The sequence below is a fragment of the Camponotus vicinus genome, unplaced genomic scaffold (genome assembly GCF_025532165.1).
Source record: "Camponotus vicinus isolate PSW18456_S1 unplaced genomic scaffold, iyCamVici1.0 SCAF_1, whole genome shotgun sequence".
Taxonomy (NCBI): Eukaryota; Metazoa; Arthropoda; class Insecta; order Hymenoptera; family Formicidae; genus Camponotus; species Camponotus vicinus.
The window spans coordinates 6,093,467-6,117,230 of NW_028141945.1; the positions used below are offsets into that span (position 1 = coordinate 6,093,467).

The 23,764-nt window shown below is 36.8% G+C and overlaps 1 protein-coding gene across 2 annotated transcripts in view; it reads left to right on the top strand.

Moving 5' to 3' along the window:
- The first annotated feature begins 3,214 nt into the window (after positions 1–3,214).
- Positions 3,215–23,764, top strand: part of LOC145970077 (uncharacterized) — a 104,145-nt gene continuing 83,595 nt past the window's right edge. Inside the window, exons 1-3 of one of the 2 annotated variants that reach the window (XM_083096585.1) lie at positions 3,215–3,794; positions 4,097–4,143; positions 5,438–5,560. The gene's annotated coding sequence lies outside the window, so the exon portion shown is untranslated. The remainder of the gene's footprint in view (positions 3,795–4,096; positions 4,144–5,437; positions 5,561–23,764) is intronic. The other variant, XM_083096579.1, reaches the window with a different exon arrangement.

Here is a 23,764-nt window from a genome sequence, read left to right on the forward strand (position 1 = left end):
CAAACTTTAACCGCATTATGAAATTCACTTAAAACTTTGAATAAGTTCCCCAATTGATACCTGAATGTCCGCGGTATTGATATAACGCTCGTCTTCACCCCCATATCCCGGGAATAAATACCACCGATGGCCGTTATTGATCGGCAACATAAAGTCCACTGTAGATTATTATCTCGCCGGCGCGCATCCATTTCTCCATTGTAGATTATAGATTCTCCGGTCCGTGTTCAATTTTCTCGAATGGCCATCATAAATCTCGCTTGAAAATTGAAGGCTCCCTCCTTTCTCGTCCGACTGGGCCGAAAGGGGTATATTCGCAGATTTTCGCAGTCGATTTTTTGCCGCTCGTCAGCAATTCTTGAATCTTTTTTCTGTTCGATTCGTTACCGCCGTTCTCCGCTCGCATTTCCCGTCGAATAATTACTTCGCATGCCAAATCTCCATCTCGATCATTCCTCTTCGACCCGCGTGACGGATAACATCGCGTAAATTAAAGCATCATCCGCATGCCTTCCCCCACGCATCTTCGCGCAACGCGATCCTGAAACGAAATACCAATATTGATAGCCTCACTTGCTCGCAAAAGTGCAATTCACGTCGGGGCATTTTTCGGTTTCCTTTACCGTGGAAAAAGCCCGGAGGAAGTTGTTTCGCGAAATCTACACGCTGCCACCGACAGAATTCAAGAACCCTTCTTTCTCGTAGGTTCCCGGAGAACATCGAAACACGAATAGCTTCGAAACTGTCGATTCAGGATGGCTTATCGAGGCAATTAAACTTTCCTCGCTGCGACGAGAAAAGCTTCGCGTAAATACGTATGTACACACATATGCACCTGTATTGCACACGTATATTGAGCGATTAAAGAAAGATGCATTTATTTTTGTAACACGTTGCGACTTTTTTTCTCTTGGAAAATATGCAATACAACGATTTATAATATGAAATCTTAAATAATTAAATAAGAAAAGAACGCATTTTGGGAGAAATAATAACAGAATTACAATATAATTTTTTTATTTATTAATTTAAATTTAATTTTAATTTTAATTAATTTAATATTAGCGTGTCAATTAATATTAATTTGTTAATTCAAGATTAAGAGTAATATCGCATTTAATTAATTTTTTCTAATTACTATTAATACACATCTAATTAATATTAACCCTTATAATTAATATTAACGCACATATTTTGTTCGATTCATTTGCATGAATGCGAACTGCGGGTTTCTTATCGCTCAGGGTAGTAATAATGAATGATTCAGAGAGCGGTAGATAATGTCAGATTAGAGGAAACTGCTTGGCGGTCCAGATTCGCGGACGACTGAGTCGTGTTGATTGCGAATCGATGATCGAACGCGCGTGTTGAATCAATTATAAGGCCGCGGCCACGGTGATTATTGGCCGACCGGCCGCGGGTTCATATCGGATGCGGACGAAGCTGCATATGTCACACGTGCATCACGTCCACGTCCCCAGGCCCCGGCCGGTTACATCCTCTCGACCGTCACCCTCCACTCGACGGAGGTCAAGTCGTGTTTGACAGCGACACGTTTCGAGGGTCATTACACGCCGGACGTGCGTGTTAAGCGTGCGCCGTGCCGCGCGAGACTCACTATCAAAATTCTGACGTACGGTCGGAATATCTGAATTCGTTAACCGCGCATATCACGCGGCTGTGGTCAAGATTTTGTATGCCGTTTTTAGTCATTAGACATATTCCGACTCATATTTCGCTTTCAACATTTAAATGAAAAAATCATTAGTTCTCTCAGAAACATGCACACGTGTGACTCATTTCGTGAATTTTGTACGAATAGATGATATACATGAAATTCCGTCGGCATGTATGATATACATATTGCAATATTTATATTTACAATGTTATAATGTAAGTGCGTTAATTCAGTAAAATGTAGAATAATATATTTTAAAGAAGTCATGTGTATGTATGTATCCTATTAAAATTATAATATTTTATTACAAATTCTCAAGTATTATAAAATACAATCACATCAATAATTTAAAAATATTTATTAAATAATTTAATTCTTATAATTATTAAATATTTAAATTATAACATATAATATCATGTATATAATATTATTTGCGTACGCGCAAATATAAATGCATAGCTATAACATAAATTACTATAACATTAATTCTTGTATACTATAATAATAATATTAAAAATTAAATCGAAATTGACACATAAGAGCCACAGCGCGGTAGTTGGAGCACAGGGAAGAAACAACACTTCCTTCTTTTATATTATTGGTCAAAATTAAAACTACAAAAATAAAGGGCAAATGTTTCGGATCATCTTTCGATCCTTCCTCAGCGCGATTAACAATATATTACGAATTATGACGCATTACATTATAAAAATTTTTTTCTCGACGCGCAGGTGACGCCAAACTGCATCACGCGGAGATCTAGCAAGCGCGCTGCTTCCAATAGTCTATCAAATATATTATAATTTTGCTGTGCAAAGTCGCAGCAAATCTAACAAATCGAGTAAAAATAAATAGAGAGATATTATACGTGAATTCACTTTTATGTTTAAATTAATAATCAGAAACATGACTCACACCAAATTCCGCACTTTTTTCAATTAGTAACAATATGCCGTTGTGTATCTGTCATACCGGTTTGAGATTCGATGATGAAATGTATAAGCATGTTCTCGATTGTTAGGATGTAAACATAAACTCAACCGAGGACAAACCCAGTTGACTCAATACATCGAATCGGAATATATTTATATATACGGTTATACACGATATTTATATCATATGTTTCAACTAGTTTATTTAATAAAGTACGCATTAATTATTAATTATATTTATTACATAATAAATAAATTTTATTCCATTTTATCTTAATCTTTTTATAGTTAATTTAATTTTATTTTATTTAAAATAAATGAAATGACATGATATTATCCATAAATATTTTATCCATAAATGACATGATATTAATCCATAAATATTTTATTACAGAATAAAAAAATTCTTTATATGAATTATTTCGGAATTGATCAATTATATATAAATGTTAAAATAAAATGTGATATTTTTTGAGAGAAAAAAATTATTCTCTCTCTTAATAAATTTTAGTAAATTTCGCGATGAGAAAGAGTAGCTGATGCTCAATACTTGTTTTTTTTTGGAGCATCTTTTTTCGGCAACGAAACCCTCCCATTGGGTACACCTTGACGTTGGTGGGAGGGCTCAGTACCTGGAAGATTCAGCCTGAAGGGGAAGCCAAGTACCCAAACGTGGTTAATGATTTTTTGAAACTCTATAAAGCTCGTTTTATCAATATTTTTTTTAAATAATTGTCGCACTTTTAATGTCAATAAAAAAACATTCTTATTGAGATATCGTTGGACAACGCTTAATAAGATTGTGTTGTGCTCCTGTAAACGGTTCGGCCTGGATCGATTAGAGTTCGATTGATGCCAAGTGTTTATCGATTCCGTCTTCTGTTTCAAGCTTAAATCTTGTCTGAAACTATTTTATTGAAGTGCGATCCTTGCGCAAAACAGAATATTATGTTGCGTTCGCGGAATTCGGAAGTGCAAAGTGTCGCGCGTTTAATATAAGTACGGGAGTACTATTTAGTGTCGCGCGTCCAAAGTGCGGGAGTTTCGTATAAAGTATCGTGCGTTCAAGTGCGGGAGTGCCGTTTAAAGTGTCGCGCGTGTGAATCAATGGATCTTAATGACCCTGACAACTTGAGGAAGAGGAAGGCCCATCGAGCGATGGCGTAGGTGGATAATAGCCTTGGGTGAATAATTTATTTGTACATTATCTTTTTTTTCTTTTAATTGCGTACGCGCATCTATTCCTATTTATTCAATTTATTAATTTGAAACGAAAATTACAGAAAAAATATTTTTACATTTTATAATTTTAGCTTATATTTAAAAAGTATAATCCTTTCTAGAAATTATATATAATTATTTTATTAAATATCTGCTTATATTATATTCTACGCATCAAGTTTTATATTTGTATAATAATAATTTCTTGAAATATTAATTTATTTCAACATTATTTTATTTTGTATCTTATATTTGTATGTTACAGATGAACGTAGTAATCTCAGAGTCAACTCCACTATCGCGCATCGTCCGGTGAGTGAGAAACTTTTATTTTATGATAAAAAACGCCAATTACAATACATATAAATATGTTTTAATTTTTTATTTCTATAAACTTTCATTTCTCGCAAATGTGTAAGTGTGAACAATTTTTATGTATTTGGCGTTTTTTATTTTCTTCAAAAACATTTTTCTATAATTAAATTATTTTTTTAAATTATATGTGATGCGCGGATAAATGGAATATTTCATATTTTTCTCAAGTCTTGTCGGGCGCAAACCATGTACCCTAGATCGGGATAATTATAGTTCGATCGCGAGATGCAAGCGACGCGCGCTAAACTCAATTTAGTCCAGACACAAAGGCGCGACATAGCGAGAATTTATAGCCTCGAGGAAGTTCCGCACGGATTCGTGGCCTATAGAAATTAATATTATAATAAGCTAACATAAATTCATTTCGACAAAATAATAATCAAGAGCAGTGTTTAATCGATATTTCGTAGTGTGGCGATAGTAGGTCATAGCACACCAGAGTGCGTTTGTTTATTCAACGAACGAGCTGTCGCGTTTTATGACGACGCTCTACACTCGTTTGGAAAATTGCCTATGCAATCAATAAATTTGACATGCGGCGGTTACGGCAACGCCATGAACGATTTACGGAAAAATTATACGCGACGAATAATTAGAGTGCAATCAAACGTACATTGCTCGTATATTATATCGAAGTTCTCACTGATTTTATAAAAATATTTTTTTATGCGATTGTAAAAGTGTTTCATATAATAGAGAACGTAACTTTTTTTACATTTATTTGCAGTTATTATTTCGCACTAAATTAATATACGCACGAATCAAAATCAAAATTGGAGGCAGCGTGTATCACGTAACTGTTATGAATGGCATGAAAATGGAGCGGCTATCACAATCGGCCGTAACGATACGTTCAAAAACGTGTACGCGATACATAATCTTTATATATTTCAGAGTCATCGAATATACTCACCACACGCAAGAAAATTATATTTTATTGTTAGTCGACAACGCGAAGATATAATAATGTTACTTAAATTATTTAATTTGCATATATGTCTAACAAAATCATTTTTTTTTAATTATTTCACATAAATTTTGATTTTTAAGAAAGTTATAATAAGCAAATCTAATAAATAAATGATATGGAAGATTTAGTTTAATTTAATTTTATATTATCTATTTCTAATAATTATTTAAAAATTAATATTAATTTAAGACATATTAGTAAAAAATTGATGTGTTCTATCAACCAGAAAGTAATTATAGTAATTAATATGTCCTTGCAAAGAATACGACATATCGACGAAGTCATTACTTTACTAGCTGCACTTCATTTACGAGTAAGGATACGACGTGATGACAATAGATTCGCCTCAGTGAGATATTTTCCGACTGCCTTCAGAAAAATGTGGTAAGTCAGGAGAGAATTATGCGAGCACGTGAAAGAGCAAGTCACTAGGTACGCTAAGAAGAAAGACACGAAGGAAAAGATGAAAACAGACTGAACGTTATTCAAATGGAATGTCAATCCGTTGAAACTGCACCGTCCGCGAACCAACAAAAGACATTCCTTTGGACCACGTTTGAATATATGATTCTTACTTCCTTTTTATCTCATCGTAATGTACAGCATTGCCTCTGACACCATCATCTTTTATTTGTCTATTTCATCTTTTTCGCGCTTCTTTTACCAGATTCGCTGGTGTTTTCTCGATTATTTCATGAATTACGATAACTCTGCAAAAATCAAAACAAAAATCTTATAGCGAATATGTAAACGAGATTTCCCATAAATTTTTTATAGCAATAATAATTTAACGATAAAGAGCGCATAAATGTATGCTAGTTGAATCTTTTTTAAGTTGCTTTGCGAGAGCAAAAGTAATTCAAAATTGCATGTTCAGAATATCTCAGAAATATTTTTTTAAAATAATTTTTTTAAAAGAGTTTTTATATCACTATTTAGTTAAATAGAGTTATTTTTTCTTTAACTTACTGCTAAAACAAATATTACTGATGAACTTTGGACGGATTCACTAATTACACATTGTTTTAAAAAATGCAATTTGTTCATCGTTTATTGAATTATATTCTTTTATTCTCACAATTTTATGCGGTTTATTCGTATGCAAATGTTTTATTGATTGCGCTTTCTCTTCGCAACAGCGAGATTCCGAAGATTTCTATCATTTTTCTTTCTCACGCATTTGTTTCTCGACATAAATTCATTCGATCCGAGCTGGATTCAAATGCCTAAAGTTCATGAATATTGAAGTTACTCGTTACTTTACACATTCAGCGTAAATGCGGGGGATTTTTAAATATGCATCAAAAGGATTCTTCCTCACTACTCTTTCGCAACCACGCGACGACGACGTATCGAAGACAAATCATTAATATGACATTATATCGTTAAAATATCAGACAAAATCTCGTAAATTATTTCTATTTTTTTAATGATACGATTATTTTCCGAATCACATACTAAGATGTAGAAATTATAGGGAATTTATGTAGAGACATTTTTTACGTAGAATCGTTCATATATAAAAGCGCACAGAACTCTTATCTGAGAACGTTATATTCCTGTTCGCGTACTGCATTCACGCCACGAAAAGCGCATAAACTCACCTCCTACTCCTCCTTTTCACAAATGTTTCTTATCCAGACTTATCCTGGCGAATTATCACTTTGTCATCATCCTTTCTATTTCGAGCATTTAATCGATTTGTGCAGACTTATACATATTATTTAATCTAACTGATAAAAATAATCTTTCTTGATTATTTTCTCTCTCAATTATACACAGGAAAATAAAGAATTTAGTTTGCCTCTTTTGACGAAAGAAATATCATAAAAAATTAAGAGCATTTATGGTAGCCAAGAAATTTTGCTGTCGTAAAACACAGAGATTTTGTACCGTCCTATAAAGTCATTTTCGCTGGCGGCCAGCTTGAGGGATGAATAATAATTCGTGATTAGTAACGTTCGTGGAACAGAGAAACTGCAAATGGCAGTGACGAGTTTGAAATCCTGGTTTGAAATTCTGACACGGATGAGAATTTTTAATATGACCTGGAATTGAAGAGTAGTGCAACTTTTGAATAATGCTTGGTAGGAAATCTCATGTCTTTAATGTGTACATGTCAAGAAAATAATTTATGCGTCTGTAATTTAATTAAGACTTGTCTTGCCAAAGACACATGCAAAAAATATTTTAAATTATTTCGACATAATATAAAATTGATATTTATTTATTTAAGAAGAAAATGTAGTAATTTACGATATTATTGTTACTATTATTACTATTATATATAAAAATTTTAATAGTAACAACAAATACGATTACTTAATTTAATTAATTGGCTTTAATGATACATGTTTCGTATAAGCAAATAAATTTTGAAAAATTAAAAAATATCTCAAAATTTGTGTACAGTTGAAATTTGCAAAATGTTACCAACAATTTTGATCATAATATTATTTCATATTTCGAGATATTTAACCAAGACAATTATCAGTTACCTAGAAAAATAATTCTCCATTTTATACAGAAAACAAAGTAAGATTTGATTTTTAATCGATAAAAAAGCAGTGTGCTTTCACAATTTGCATGAATATTAAGTATTTAAAAATAAGTGATTATATTATAAAATACTTGTTAAAATTGTCTGTTATATCAAGTTCCCGCTAAGTAAAGATAATCTATTAAATATCGATTTACGGGCTAATGCACACATTAATCGATAAAACAGCCGCCGTTATCGGCGCAAACGACCGTTCTATTTTTCCTAAAACCATCTTAACCGCACGACGGCCGACATCCCCTTAATCCCAATACACCCGTCGTCTCCCTCCTGGGAACGAAATCCGGACGCGTTGAAGCATACTTCGTTTATCGTCCGTGGAAACGAGATCTTCGCTTCCACGTCCCCTGGTTCTCTCGCTCGTAACGGACGTTAATCTCCCCGCTAATGTCCGCAGCTCGTACGGCGGTGCCCGCGGAAGGATCTTAATCGCGATTGTTAACTGGAGCGGTGCCGAATTTTCGCGCACTCGCCCGACGAGGCTTTCGGTAACGACGACGACGACGAGGATGACGATGCTGAAAGAGGATGGCGGATGTTCTAGGAGGGCACCAGCTCGCGCGCGCTTTCCTTTCCGTCTTACAAAAACCTCCAACTGACTATTTCTGGTCGAAAGTTTCCGGAGTGGCGCGTTGCGTCCATCTCTTGCTCGCATTATCCTCTTCTTCTTCGTCGCCACATGCCCCTTTTCTTCGTCGCCCTTGCCCAGCTAGAGCGCACATCAACGAGATGAACGACGAGACGAAGTTCGCGGTAGTGGATGGCGAAGAAGAGAAGGTACATTGGCGAGCGATGCGGGGAAGAATGGGTTTGCTCCCTGAAAACTGCACGCGGGTTAAAACGTAGAGACTTGGAAGAAGTAATAGTAACGACTCTGCGGTAGAGCCATCTCGGTTAACCTTTATATCTGTGACTTATATCGGCCCTATTTTCTATCCAAAATCTCGCGTAAATTCCGTCCTGGGACTAGCTTTATCTCTGCCCCTTCTTCACTCCGGAGCTTTTATTGTCCGCGAAACGGACGCGCATATATAACTCGGTTAGAACGATATCTTGGGCTAGAGATATTTGCGACTAAAGGCGACGGACATTTGCATGAAAGTTAAATAGTCAACTGGCTCGACTCGCTCGGTTCCGAGCTCGACGCTGACCCTTCTAAACGGACGGCAACGAGTAATGATGGTAACATTGCGTCTAGTTTAATGCACTTTTGCTATGAAAGTTATATACGCTGCTCGGACAAACAATACGTTACGTTATACATGCTTAAGTGCAGCATAGAGCACACATCCTATATGAACAATGCGAAAGCATAAAATCCTATATTCGAATGAAACGTTTGTACATCATTTATGTCTTTAAGTTTATTTTATTTTGATTTTCATCTGAGAGAGAGATTTTTAATTTTCCGCTTGTAAATTATTTAATTTAAAAACAATATCGAGAATATATTGTGTATATTTTTTTATATTATTAACAATATTTCTTGATTCTTCACGAAGCAATTAGTCAGAGATCTTCCAATTTTGAGATAAATTCTTTCATATATTCGGCATATTTGCAGATCAATCTGCGAAATGAGACGATTCAGATTTGAGAACGACGACAGTTCGTCGTCATATTGCTGGATTGGCATCGAATCCTCGACGATCCGTCACGGTCAGACGCATCGACGTATCATTCTCTTCGTTTTCATCGTACACGTATTGATTCCCATAGACGGTTGTAAAAAAAAATTTATCGGCATCGTATATAGCGTTACGAGGCCATTGTGTCACTGGATCGAGAGTTCCTCGAGCGTGCGTGTTTCTCTATTTCATACACGTACAAAGACAGGGATATTGTCGAGACAAAGATAAAGAGAAAAGATGTTCTTTATCCGACGTGCTTTTCGTTGTTTGAATGGTGAATTGAATTCAGACTGACTTCTATCTTTGAAAAACCGTGGTTTCTCACCTGGATTTCGACATCTTCCTTACTAAAAGAGAGAGAGAAAGAGAGAACGCGAAAGGTTCTGTCGCGGGAAAATAGGTTTTTCGTCGAGAGAAGAAGGCGTAGAAGAAATGAGAAGGAATCATTTCGAAAAGTCGTCGACACGCTCGGCAGAAAAAGCTCTCGTCGACTAAGTCGAAGTATACTTTACAGAATTCAAGTACACCATCCAACTTTCTCCGGCAAAGTAACGTCGCCGCGATCGGTTAATACGGTTACGCACTTGATAAATATTTTTACTCCGACTGACCCTACGCGAAGACCGTCGATCGTTGTGGTTCACGTTCGGCGAGAGCGAAGTAGGGCTCCCAAGATGACAAGACGACGACAGGGGAGGCGGATAACGAGGATGAGAGTAGGGGTGGTTTTCTTGCGCGCGGCACACGTTTTCCAATGGAGATCCCAGCTGTGTGATAAAGTTCATTTCGCTCGCCCGACCGGATGGTGACGACAGTCTCTTCCTTCTTTCTACCCCGTAGGAGATAGCGCAGACATCCAATCTCATAACGGCACGGTACGAAGACGACAACGATTATCGCGGGTGTGAAAATTGAACCGCTGCTGATGATCCAGTGGACTTTGCAACGGGATTGCTTCGAAGGTTGTGTAACATAGATAATACATGGTTCGTTGAACCTCGTTTCATTTTGGAAAATCAGAAAAAGATGGAGAACCAACGTTAACAAAATTACGTCAACAAAGAAGTTATATGTCAATTCCGACTTAACTAAGATCTTTTAAAAATTCAGCGATTAGCATTTTAATCGAGAATCTGAATACAAGAATGGAGAAAGAACTATATTATGCAGTTATGATAAATGATACGTTTATTAAAAGAATTTATTTTATTTTCACAAGCGCTGGGAAAATGTATTTCTAAATATTCCCTGCAAATGCCATACGTCATCTCTGATTTTATAGCACGAATAATCCGTAATTGGAGATACAAACGCGAGGAATTATTTTCGATTCAATTCTCGCGCAGCATGTCGGTTAAGCGATATTATTCCGATAGATCGCCGTGTATCGTGCCGGCTGCACCGAAATACGATGCGCATTCGTAAAAACGGCGCTGCACTTTCAAGTTTTACCATTCGGTCGGATTCGGTTCGGGACGAGCGTGCCAATATCTTCCGGCGAGAGCGAGAGTTGCCGTTGCTTTACCGTCTTCCGTCAGGCGCGAGATAAGGGTGCAGAAATCCGACGAGGCGTGAAAATATCGCGCACGGCGAAATCGTAAATTCGCAAAGGTATTTCAGGAGATGCGGGAAAGGGACGTACACCTGATCCGTCTATGCTTTTCGCAACGCTCGACACCTTTCGCGCCGCTCGCAAAGCAAAACTTAAACTGCCGGCGTTCCCGGGCTTCCCTTCCTTTACCACGTATTCACTCGTAAAGTAAGCACGGAGCTTTCGCAAGCCCTCTTCGTTTCTGCAACAACGTCGAGACGCGTTGCCAAATTGAATGTCGTAAATAGAGAGGCGATCGCTACGCCAGACGGCGCGTCTGAACGCGCGAGATAGCTTTGTCCGCGATATTTCCTCGATTGAGCTTCGAATGTAATGTATCTTTTCTCGATTGATGAATGTTCACGATCCCGGTTTATCTTTTTCGCAGGAAAGACGGAAACTTGTGTTTCCGATTAACAGGGTGCTTGTCATTTTATGATCAAGTCCGCTTACGTGGAAAAAAATTGATATGAAAAGCAGTGAATAGATTTTCGAATCGCTTTATAAAATTAGCATTAAATAATTATTTTGTGTCTCGAGAGGTTGTAAAAAGGAATACATATTTTTTTTATTACATTTGATTTTTAAATACTCAAGCATCTTTACAATTTTCGATGAAACAGCATCGTGCGCGGTATCAAATCATATTCATTCATTATAATAGCAGCGGAAAGATCGCGTCAACCCAAAACAGCCGCGAGACGTGCTTTACGACGATGACTGCTTCGTCTATGCGGATTACCGTATACTCTTTAGAAGAATAGAAATACAGCATCCGAGAGATTTAAGGGCAGTCCACGATCTTTGCTCGCGCAATCATTCATTCCGGAAGAAGAAACGTGAGATACTCGGGATCACGATGATTGTTTCTGGGACGATTTTCTCCGCAGTCTCATTATTTTCTACTCCGCGGTGGGTGACGTTCGGATAAAAAGGAGATTTCGAGACAACGGGAGAAGATCCATCTCGTAATCGCGAGCACGATAAATACGTGAGTTTTGAACAATCGAGTATTTCCAATATTGCATCCACCAAAAAAGATTGCAATTGTTGATTGATAAATAGAAAGATTTAGATCGGCAATCTTATTCGAAGACAGAGAAATAAGGAAACAAAAGAGATAGAGGACGATATGTTCTTTAAACAAATCGAATATATCTTTTAAAAAATCTGTATAAAATAATTAAGTTCAATTTAATATAATTTGAATGATTTTTTATTATTTGTTTGTCAGTTGCCAGTCAATGTTTTAACATTATATTCCTTCTAAGTCAAAAGCCATCGTTGTTTCGACGTTAAAGTAACTAACCATTCGTCTTACTTTGTATCGCTGTATCTGCAGTTGAGAGGAGTGGCAATATTTTTGCGACGGCCCGTAGGTTAGATGATATAATACAGCATAAATAGAATGGATCAAGGAAAGGAGAGAGATATGTGTCGCTATGCATTACGAGCCTTTTAAGAGAATCGCAGCAGGCATGAGATTTTTGTAAGCACGTGTGTGATATAAATCAGAGTTAAAACGAAAGAAAATGAGATTAAGACAAGAAACGAGAGGGTGTTACAAAAAGTAAAACGGGATGGGAAAGGTAACTGTCGGCGGAAGAGTCGGGAGGAGAGTATAAAAATGACCTCCTTCACCCCGCCCTCACTTCTCACTTATTTACGGTAGTAAAGCAGGCGCCCCTCCATAATTTTCGCGGTAATTATTATTAAGTGTCCTAGCCTCTTGCCCTTCTAAGTGATTGTAATTCATACGCAATCTCGCATTTAGCACGAAATAAAGCCAAATTAGGATGAAATGCGTATTAATCGCTACGTGTATAAGTAAAGAGAAATTCTTAATCATTTACAGTAACGGCTCATTCAAAGTAATTTATCACCTCGAATATCTCGCAACTCTCATTGCGAATACTTGAGAATGATGATAGTAATAAAAAAGCGAACTTTGCCCATAGCAATGTACACTTTATCGAATCAATTGCCTTTGCCGGAATTCCCAATCGGATTCGGCCCGTCACGAATTGACCATCGTAAATCCGCTTGTGTCATGTCGGGTTGCAATGTGCTCGAGCGAATTGCGCGAACACCGTTGGCGTTTTCTCTCGCGAACGATACCATAAAATCTTGACACGTACTCTCATAATTATTTCCTCATTACTTGACGCCAAGGGGCCTCTCGGTTCCCGCGGGTGGTGAGTCAGTTAACGTTGGCGCCAGCTAACTGGCAAACGTATTCCTCGTACGTAAGCCACGTACCTGCTACAACGTACGATGCCAACGCCCCTCGGGCGGTGGATCGCCACCATCCTTTTATCACCTCCTCACCCCTCTCCCCATCTACATCAATTCGTCGTCTTACTTTTGCTCGTTTAATCCCCTTGGCTCAGCCTGCGAGAGGTCGACGAAAACGGAACATGCCTCGAGCATGGAACCCTCCTCCTCGGCAGAGTGCAGCGTTTTATGAAGCATTTGCAGACGTGCTCAGCGTGCAAGCAACCGGGACTAACCACTAATTGTAGGCGCCGAAAGAGTTATTACGAAGAAACCGACGAGGGTCAACTTCTCGACTTTGCGATATTCAGAGCGAGTATCTGCGCGCCATCCTTTACCCTCTTTGTCGCGTTTTTTTCTGTCTGATAGGTTTTCGTGGGGTAGTTATAGAGGTAGCTGATTATCCGTATGGATCTCTGTATTAAATTGAAAATGAAAGAAAGTCTTTTTAGATCTCTTATATTGAATAAATTACATGATAACGAAAAGTAATTCTTGAGCTTATAATTAGAACGAATGTCTTATACGGAGTTAAAAGTATGAAATAAAGATAGGTAATGAACACCAATGAAGTGGAAAATCAAACAGAATATATAATATACATAAAAAAGCCTTATCAGAATGCAATCAATCGCGAATATATTTGTAGGAAATTATTAATATATATATTTGCTTGTGATAATTAATGTCTGATATATCTCTCACATTTAGTATTCATTCGTATACAATATATCATATTTATTTAATTATTTATTTAATATTACTTTTATACATTATTTCTTGCATTCGAGAAAATATTTTCGTGCTTATCTTTTTTTGCAAACTATAAGACAATAGTGTAGACCACTAATTTCGCTTTTCTGCAAATAGAACAAAAAGTTTTATGCGGTAGGAGTGTGTATACTACTACAAAACTTTTATCATAAATCTCTTCTGCCAGACAGAAAAAAAAAGCTAAAAAAATAATCGTCGGCGCACTATTTCAGTGAATCAATTTTTTTTTTTTTTCAAAAACAGATATTATATAACAAAGATAATATAACATTTTATGAGAGATTTATGTAATACAGAGGAAACAATTATAATAACAGAAAATTGTGAAAATTTAATTCTATATTACAATCTCATAAATTTTTTCATATTTTGTAATTATTTTTATAATTTTTTTTATTTTTTTATATTTTTATTCAATATTTCACCGCTATTTTATACCGGTATATTCGGTATATTTTACAATTAATTTTTTATCATCTAAAATTCTGTAAAAAGCTATTAAAAATTACAAAAAAGCACTCTTATTATTAATTTGTATTCAGTTTGAAATCATTAATATTTAATCGTTTATAATTCAAAAACTATGCGTGTATACGAAAAAGGTATTCGAAATCCATGATTAAAAGCTCTATAAAAATGAACAAGCCTCACATCTATGTATCAAAACGTCGATACGTATAACCAAAGTGACGCAAAAACACGAAATACGTTGTGAATGCTTCAATTAACTTATCAAAGTAGCTCGGTAACGGGGCGGTTCGTAAAAACCTGCAGTCACAGTCGCGTTGCTCCTTTTTCTCCGTTTTACAGCCATTCACTGTCATTCATCCCGGACCTTCTCCCTGCTTCGCGTATCCCGCTCGTCCTGTCAGGACGAGTCCGAACCGCCGCGCGTCGATTCTCGCAGCGAGGCTCGAACGATCGCGCCGCGGAACGGAAGCGCGTAACCGTGACAGAACAGAAACCACCGGAACCGCGTCAACCATCGGCCGTGCGGAGTGAAATTCGCGTTTACAAAGCGATCGTTTGTCCTGGCTCCGCGTGCACGCATGAACGGCCGAAGGCCGCGAACGGATAGACGAGTATAACGCAGTTTCGCTCAGTTCGCACGCTATCCAGGCACGACGACTATCGAACCGGGGCCGATTCGAAGCGACGCGCATCCGTAACTTCGTAATACACAAACGGAATTGCAAAACGGCAGAGAAATCCGAGCGATCGTTTGTGACAATGCATCGCGCAAAACGGGCAATTCACTGAGTACTATGAACGTGCGTAGCCGTCCTGCATCTTCACCGATATCGATATCATCGGGTTTTTAACTTTTGTGATATTTACAGAAATCTACGTGTGAACGAAAGGATACTTGATTTGTTTGATATTTTTTGTGATTCGCATTCATAACATATAGTGTAGCTCGCGGATATAAAATATTTTTACTATGGAAAATTTTATTTTTTTAATATTCTGTTTATATAAAAAGCTAAATTATATTTTTTTGTAAAAAGAGAAAGCACGCAGTTTAACGCTTAGGTGTATAATATAATAGGATTTATGTATTTTATTTTTTTTTTTACTAAAATTATCGATATAATTTTATCAAATAAATTAACTATCCGGAAAAGCCGCGATATATGTACAATGTAAGCCATAAGTAACAAGAGATACTCTTTAGAACTTTGCTGTGTTGGTTTAAACCATTCAGCCATTCAGTTATACACGATTTCTCGAAATCAACTTCTCGATCCGCATAATATGGTGCAAAATATTTTGCCAAGATATCTCTCACACACTGATAAAAAAATCGATGATAAAATTGACTATAATTGCAATTGGTAAAAAAATTATAGTTAGGATATTCATTTTTATAGTAAATTTTACAATAATACTGGTAATATAAACTATATATGCATGGTACCGAGAAACAATGAAACTTTTTACTATAGTTTATAATAATTTCAAATATCATATAAGTAAAAAATGAAAGAAAGGAATGATACATATAATTTTACTATTCATATAGTCATTGTAACATTAATAAAAGTAAATATTACTATATTATTATCTTTCGTTTAGATATTAATATAGTAGTAATAAATGAAAAAAATTATAATAACAGCTATATCTAAATAGTACGTGGAACCTGATGAATAGCACATTTAACAACATAAAACTTATTATTTGGAATGATTGTATGTGGCACATGTTTCTTCGCTTGCCGTTACGCGGCGCACTACTCTTAACTTTTCTCGTATTCAATATTTAGCATAAAATGTATACAGGGTGTCCCATTTTAACTTGGACAGTAAAATATCTCAAAAACTAAGCCCAGCAAACAAAAATGTTTCAGACAAAAGTTGTATGGTTTCGAGGGAGCCATAAGATGGTACCATTGGTTTGACCTTGAAGAGTCATTTGAAGGTCACGTGAAAGTCACTTCAATTTTTTTAAACGGAACACCCTATATATTTTTGCACATTCTTGTAGCTTATCTCGAGAGCTTTCCAAAACACTATAATTAAGTACCTTTTCGTTAAGTACTTTTTGAGTTATGAGGCTTGAAATAATTTCTTAATTTTACATAAACCGTAAAATATCTTGTAAAATATTCATTTTTCGATTATCTTACCTTAATACTTTTATGTACAAAATAATGAGAGGAATCAATTGGTGTAAAGAAAACACATAGTTGTTTTTAAGAAAAAATATGGAATTGTTAATTGCAAATTACATATTTTTTCTTCAAAATAACTATGTGTTTTCTTTACACCAATTGATTCCTCTCATTATTTTGTACGTAAAAGTATTAAGGTAAGATAATCGAAAAATGAATATTTTACAAGATATTTTACGGTTTATGTAAAATTAAGAAATTATTTCAAGCCTCATAACTCAAAAAGTACTTAACGAAAAGGTACTTAATTGTAGTGTTTTGGAAAGCTCTCGAGATAAGCTACAAGAATATGCAATGACAAATAGTAAGTTCCATTTAAGAAATTGAAGGTGACCTTTATGTGACCTTCAAATAACTCTTCAAGGTCAAACCAATGGTACCATCTTATGGCCCCTTCGAAACCATACAACTTTTGTCTTAAACATTTTTGTTTGCTGGGCTTAGCTTTTGAGATATTTTACTGTCCAAGTTAAAATGGGACACCCTGTATAAAGGACTAGTATTAAACACGTAAGATCTAAAGTATATTTTTTCCTCTTAGCAATAGTGCGAGAAAGAGGATGCTACTCACACGCAGGTTCTCGGATTGTATGCATGTGAGCATCCTCTTTCTGACATATCACTGTTTATCAGTTTTATTTCAGACAAACTGAATTTAAAATAATTTATTTAATAATCCGGATTTCTTGTTAGGATTCAGAATATTAAACAAATTATTTGAAATTATAGACGAAAAAAAACTTTTAAACGACTTGGTGCTGCGTATATTAAAAATCTGTAATATACGTAACATGTATTACAGATTTTCAGTACTGATAGTGAATTTCGGAACACTACGTATACCATAACCATATGGTTACATGAAATGGATATTATGATTTTACGAACTATATTTTCATGTTATATCAACTATATTTTTTATAGTAAAATGCACTATTATATATGCTTGGCGTCTTAAGATACTATAAATTATAGTGAAATTATGATAATTTCAACTATAATTTTTTATCAGTGCAGGTGCGATATGATAGTTATTTAAAGTCAGAGAATATTTAGGCAAGAAAATCCCTATATGCCCTAAATGAATTGATATTTACAATGGAATATTATGCGGTCGAGCTTAATCTCTAGCAAACTGAACGCATTATTTGCGGACGTGTTGCAATGTTGTCGACAGAAACGAAAAGGGAGAGCAGCTTTGTATAATGCATCATTGCTTCCAGGCATTGCGCTTGATATGCAGCAGGTAATCGTGTGATCTCATCTTCCGATGAGCTTGCCTATGCGAGCGCGTATATATACCTTTAACAATAAATTATACGGTTTATGCGGTATAGGAACACAACCACACTCTGCTCGCACAATCACACGCGTATATTATTTATAGGACGCGCGAGCGTTAAAAATATTTTACATATATGTCATGATATATTTGCGTTGCTTTAATTTATTACTTTAACAGGTACGCATCGTTGCATTTTGCAAAAAATTCGACGATAATAAATTTAAATGCCCGATGTAAAGCCATTGTTTTGAAAATTTCGAAGAGGCCTCGATACGAGTCGCCAACTTTTGTCTGTCGAAAATATTTTTAGGCACGTATAATAGTGATATTTTCTCTTATTAAAGTCTCTGTATCTTTGCTGCAAATGTCGCATAACCGATTTGTCCGCCCTTGCAAGTGCAATCGCTTTGGCGTTCGTAATTCGCGAGGAAACTCGGATGTGTGCTTGCATGGCCGGAAACTTAGCTTAGAGGAGTCGTAGGCGCTCTGGGAAATTTCGAACAGCGGGTGTAGTCGGCCACGATAAGCCACCCTTCGGGCGAGACGACCCGTTTAAGTAAAGGAACTTGGCAGACGAGGAGCCAGCGCGTTATCTACCACACGATCCGACGTAATATTACGCCGGCGCTTTCGGCTGCTTATTATTCGACATTACGCTATATACATGGAACGAAGAAGTAAAATACAGAAGCAAGACGAGGAATAAGGAGGGGGACAGCGTCGTATGGTTTCACCCTTATTCCGTGGGACGAAGCGTGAAGCTATTTCCAAGTGAAGAACTAAAATAGACTTCCAAATATGTAAACTGCAAAAAAAGCATATTGTCTTAAAAAGTAAAATTATCTCTCTTACATTTACTTATCTAGATGTAAAAGTAACAAATAAACTATAAGAATTTATGGAGAATGACAAGACAAGGAGAGACAAGCAAATTCCGCGAGTAATTCTCGAAATTTTACTCCCGACTTTATTATTAAATTCCACACGAAACGGCTTTGTTGCAAAAGTAGAGGAAGTACAGCTCCAACTGCCACAGGACTTTTAAGATCCACTCGGTAATCTGGTCGAGCAACGAAAAGTATCTCACGATACGCGAGACAAGTAGCAACGTGATAAAGGATACGTGAGACGACGATAAAAGCGTGTGAAGTCGGCGACAGGAAGAATGCGACGTATCATTAAACTCGAGGGCAAAGTCGTGCTTATCGTACTTTCGGACGCGCGCTAACAATGATCGGCGTCATCGAAAAGCTCGTTTAATTTCTCCACGACGAAGGAAATTCTAAAATGCTTTTAATATCTTACGTCATCTCCCGTTAACTATCTGTTTTTACAGCGGCATGCAATTTGGTACGTGTAAAACGACGCGTGAAAGCATGACCTACTTGAAATGACAGCCTTGCGCATCATCCCCGCACGTTACGACGTAGTATTTGATAGATGACCGGTACATTAGCAACAAATTTTTCACGGAGCTCTTGACCCGCTACGTTACCTATCATAATGTTGCGAAACGCGACGAGATCCAGGCGAGGAGATCCGGGGTCGCCCCGATGCTCTCGCGCGCAGCGCGTTGTTACAAGGGTAATAACCCGTGTCGTTTATTATCTCATTTGGTAAGCTTTCTACATTTCGACCGACGTGGCCGATTCCTTACCGAATAAAAAGAAGCCTTTACACGACTACATGGCATTAAAATGTAACGACGCCGTTACTTCCGAAGTAGCATCGTTACCTTCCCTCTAGTGTTTCAAACATTATACGTAATTGTCCGTTTCACCGTTGGTGGGAAATGAAAATGGACTTCTTTCGCGATGATGCTGTTGCGGTATAAATGAATTATTTTGGAGGAAAAAGGAAGAATCATATGATTCTTTTTGTACGTCTAATGCCGATTTTATTTAAGACGCGTTCAGACAAAAGCTCCCTCGGATATAGCAGCTTTTTCTGTGTATCCATTGTAATTAATTTATAGCGTTCTTAAATCATCTATACACAGAAAAAAAATAAGTGTCAAATCAAAACTTATATACTTAAACTAACGAGTTCATTGTTTCGTATATACACAACAATTTCTAATCTTCTTAGAATTTAATAATTTTAAATTTCAAAATTATAGTCTTATTTTAATATTGTAATTGTCACCTCAAGAATATATAATTATTTAATTCTACTTTAAAAAAGTTATAATCTTTAATTTAAAAATGTTCTATCTAACATTGTTTCTTTTCTACTCAAGAAAATTAAATCTTAAATCATAAGAATATATTTTTCTCGATTGAACTATATAAAATGGCTTCATTCAAGTAAGCAATTGTTCAAGCAATTATATTTTTCTTTAACTAACGCAATATAATCTCATTTCAAGATTTCCATGTTAAAACTAAATATATTTTTAAAACAAGAATGTCCTTTTTTTCCGTGTAACCACATAGATTAATGATAGATTAGGGGTAATTGTAAAATCAGTGAAATCAATTCTCGTAATCGACGGATCGGACACGTAAATCGACACGTTCTTTCACCGTGACGAGAGCGAGCTTTTGGCGTGACGTTCCGTTCAACGACACACAATGTTACATCAATATTCAACGGGGTGGCTTGCCTACGAGACACGATCGAAAGGGATGAGATCGGTGAAATTTCAACGGTCTGATTTCAGCGAACGGTGAAATACATTCATGAAGTAGCTTGCGAAAATATTGCGGGAGTTAATATTCCCTTTGTAGTACGAACGCACTACGATTTTGCATACTGACAATTGCAAAACGAGAGTAAACAATCGCTGCTCTTTCCTCGCACGTTCGCAACGTTTACAATGGCTTGCAATTATCGACAACAAGTCCGGCGATACTGGAAGCTCGATGGTTATGTAGGACGGACGGTCGGCAATAGAATCTCCATATGTCAACTCGTTGTGTTGTCCGGATCATTCTGAGACCAAAAGTTCAAATAAAACGTGTGTGGATCCAATTTGCAACAATATTCGCAGAGCTAAAGAGTTTGATATTGAATAAATAATCTTAAAATTGTATGCAATTGCAACTGTTAGAAAGTTTATGAATATACATGGATCTCTTAGATCAACCTAATATTTTTAATGTAACATTTTAAATATTATATAAATATTATTTCTTAAATATTATTTCTTAAATGTCATCATAATTGTTCGCTATTAATAATTGCTCACTGATTCTACTTTTTATGTAATCTTTGCAAATGAAATTATTATTTCAAATTTCTAAAACACAGTAATTTCAAAAATTGAATTATGTAGACATTCGCCATATCCAATCATACTTTAAATCACTGGTCAGCAAAGAATTCATAACGGTATATTGTTATCGATTTTATATAAATTTTAGAATTGATGTTCGATTTAATGGTACATCTCGTATAAAATTGCCTAACACGATTTTCTACTTTCCTCACTTTAACGTCAATGGCGAATACTCAAGTGATTACGGACGCCCCTGTCCGGTCGATCCTTATTTCTTTGGCGCATTCTCTTTCATTACTCCTGTTTTCCAGGGGGAATCGAACATTATATAGAGGTGAGGAAAAATGGAGGAAAAAAGAGCGCGGGCGCTCTGTCTGGGCCGAACAATGCAGCACGCGTCGTTGGTGTGAAAATGCTCGTGAACGCGCGAAAAGGACGCGAGCGAACGAACGTGGAAAACGATCGGTCCAACACTATCGCGTCCGTTTCTCCGTCGTTTTTAATGCACTCTCTCTCGCTGCACCACCGCCGTCGACGCGCCCATCACCCCCATCACCCCCATCACCACCCCCATCGCTCCCCATCGCTCCTAGCGAGAATTGTCACGTCGCGCGAGCGCTCTCGGATTTATAGATACGTTTAATATATGTTCTCGTTCATTGTGTTATTCATCGTCCGACGTAAATAACAACCGTGCGAGCCACCCGTGACAATCCGGGTTAGACAAAGCGGGAAGGGGAAAATGTGTACGAGTGCCGAGAGAGAGCGCATCTCTCTTTCCCGGTTCCTCGTTGGACCTTACAGCTCTCAACCCTCGGATATTCCGCGATTCCACGTTTCCATTCTTCCCATTTCGCCGTACGTTCGCCGGTGCGCAATCGTATTTTACCCGATGTCCGGTACTTCCGGCCGAATGAGCCCGTAGCCGCTCCCGGCGCGGCGGGTCGCCGGCATAAGTTTTTGCGTGTACGTGACGCGTACGTGACTGCAACGGGCACGAAGACGGGAAAAAGTCAGGGTCGCTTAATACCGCGAGAGATAAGCGTGAAATGCCGCCTGTGCAACCCCGGGGGCGACGGCGGTTTGCTTTTGTAACTTTTGAACGATTCTCTCGGCCCCGCGCAGCGCCGGTAATTTCCTTGATTGTGTCAGCGGGATGTAATATTTTTATATGGTTTACGACTTTACGTCGCTTTGCAATCGTGTCACATTGAAGCATAAAAGATCCTTTTGTAAAAAGACCAACAATCTTTGTGTAGCCGTAGATAAATTATAAACGAACGAAGGTATATAAACCGACGACAAAGATGTTATTGCATTTTCTTACGGAAAAGATTTATAAAGAGCTTTTTAATCGAAAAGAAATTTCGTCCACGAGATCTCATACGACATAATCTATCGGATAAAGTTCTTTTTGTTTTATTTTTATTACTTTTGTTAATAATGCAAATACACATATATATATATTTTTATCAATATGATCATTGACTTTTTATAGAGACAGAGTAATAATCATTATCATTGGCTCTTATCGGCCATATATTATTTGCAAGTTCGGATTAGTGTAGCAAATGTTATATTAGCATATTAATAGAATCGATGAGTCCTTTGTATTTACGAGGATTTTATGAAGATTTACATTTATATTTTCTAAATACACGCGCGAGATGCACATCATTGATATTAATATCTTCAACACTGACTAAAGATGTTAAAATCTTCTTCAAACTTAAACGCCTGCAGTACGAATTTCCTTTTCGGCACTAAAGACGTTGGAAGTCGAAAGGGAGTACGGAAATTGGCCACCGACCTAATCTCAGCCAAGCTTTTCAGTCAACCCGCGTTTCACGGAAAATTCGTCCCCGGGAACTCACCGACGTTCTTGTCTTTGATAGTTCGCGGCGCGCATTTCCACGTCGGCAGGCTACGACGGAAAGATCTTCTATACATATTATATATATGTATGTATGTGTGTGTGTATGTGTGTGTGTATATATATATATATATATACATATGTTCCGTATGCCAGAAAGTGTCTGCCTTGCAGTGCTTCCTAAAAGCTTCCACCTCATTCGTCCCGATGTGAGCAAACCCTTGTGTATCGAGAAGGGTGAGTTGGTAGCCAAAAATCTCGAAGAGAGCATCGGCCGCGTCGGATTTTTCTATCGGCTGCGGTTGAAGCAAAGGGAATACTTTGAAATGCTCATGGAACATTTTTGGAATAATAACGCTACGGCGCGTGTGGAATATAAAGGGTTTCGCAAACAAAGCCATGTAATAAAGATCAAGATACAGAAAGTATCTCTCAAATCGGAAGCAAATGTTATGTATTTCAAAAAAAATCAATATTCACACACAAATGTTGCATAAGAAAACCTAGATAGAGGATTGTTTTCCTGCTCCCGTTTTTCATTACTTTACTAATTGAATTATTTAATCCGAACTAGCTATAATTGGGTTAATTAAGAGAACAATCTAGCTCTAATTTTGCATCTATTCTCCTAAGTAAATGACTCATTTTATGATCTGAGCACTCAAGCATTTTTTCTCTCAGAATATTTTTGATATTTTATTTTTCA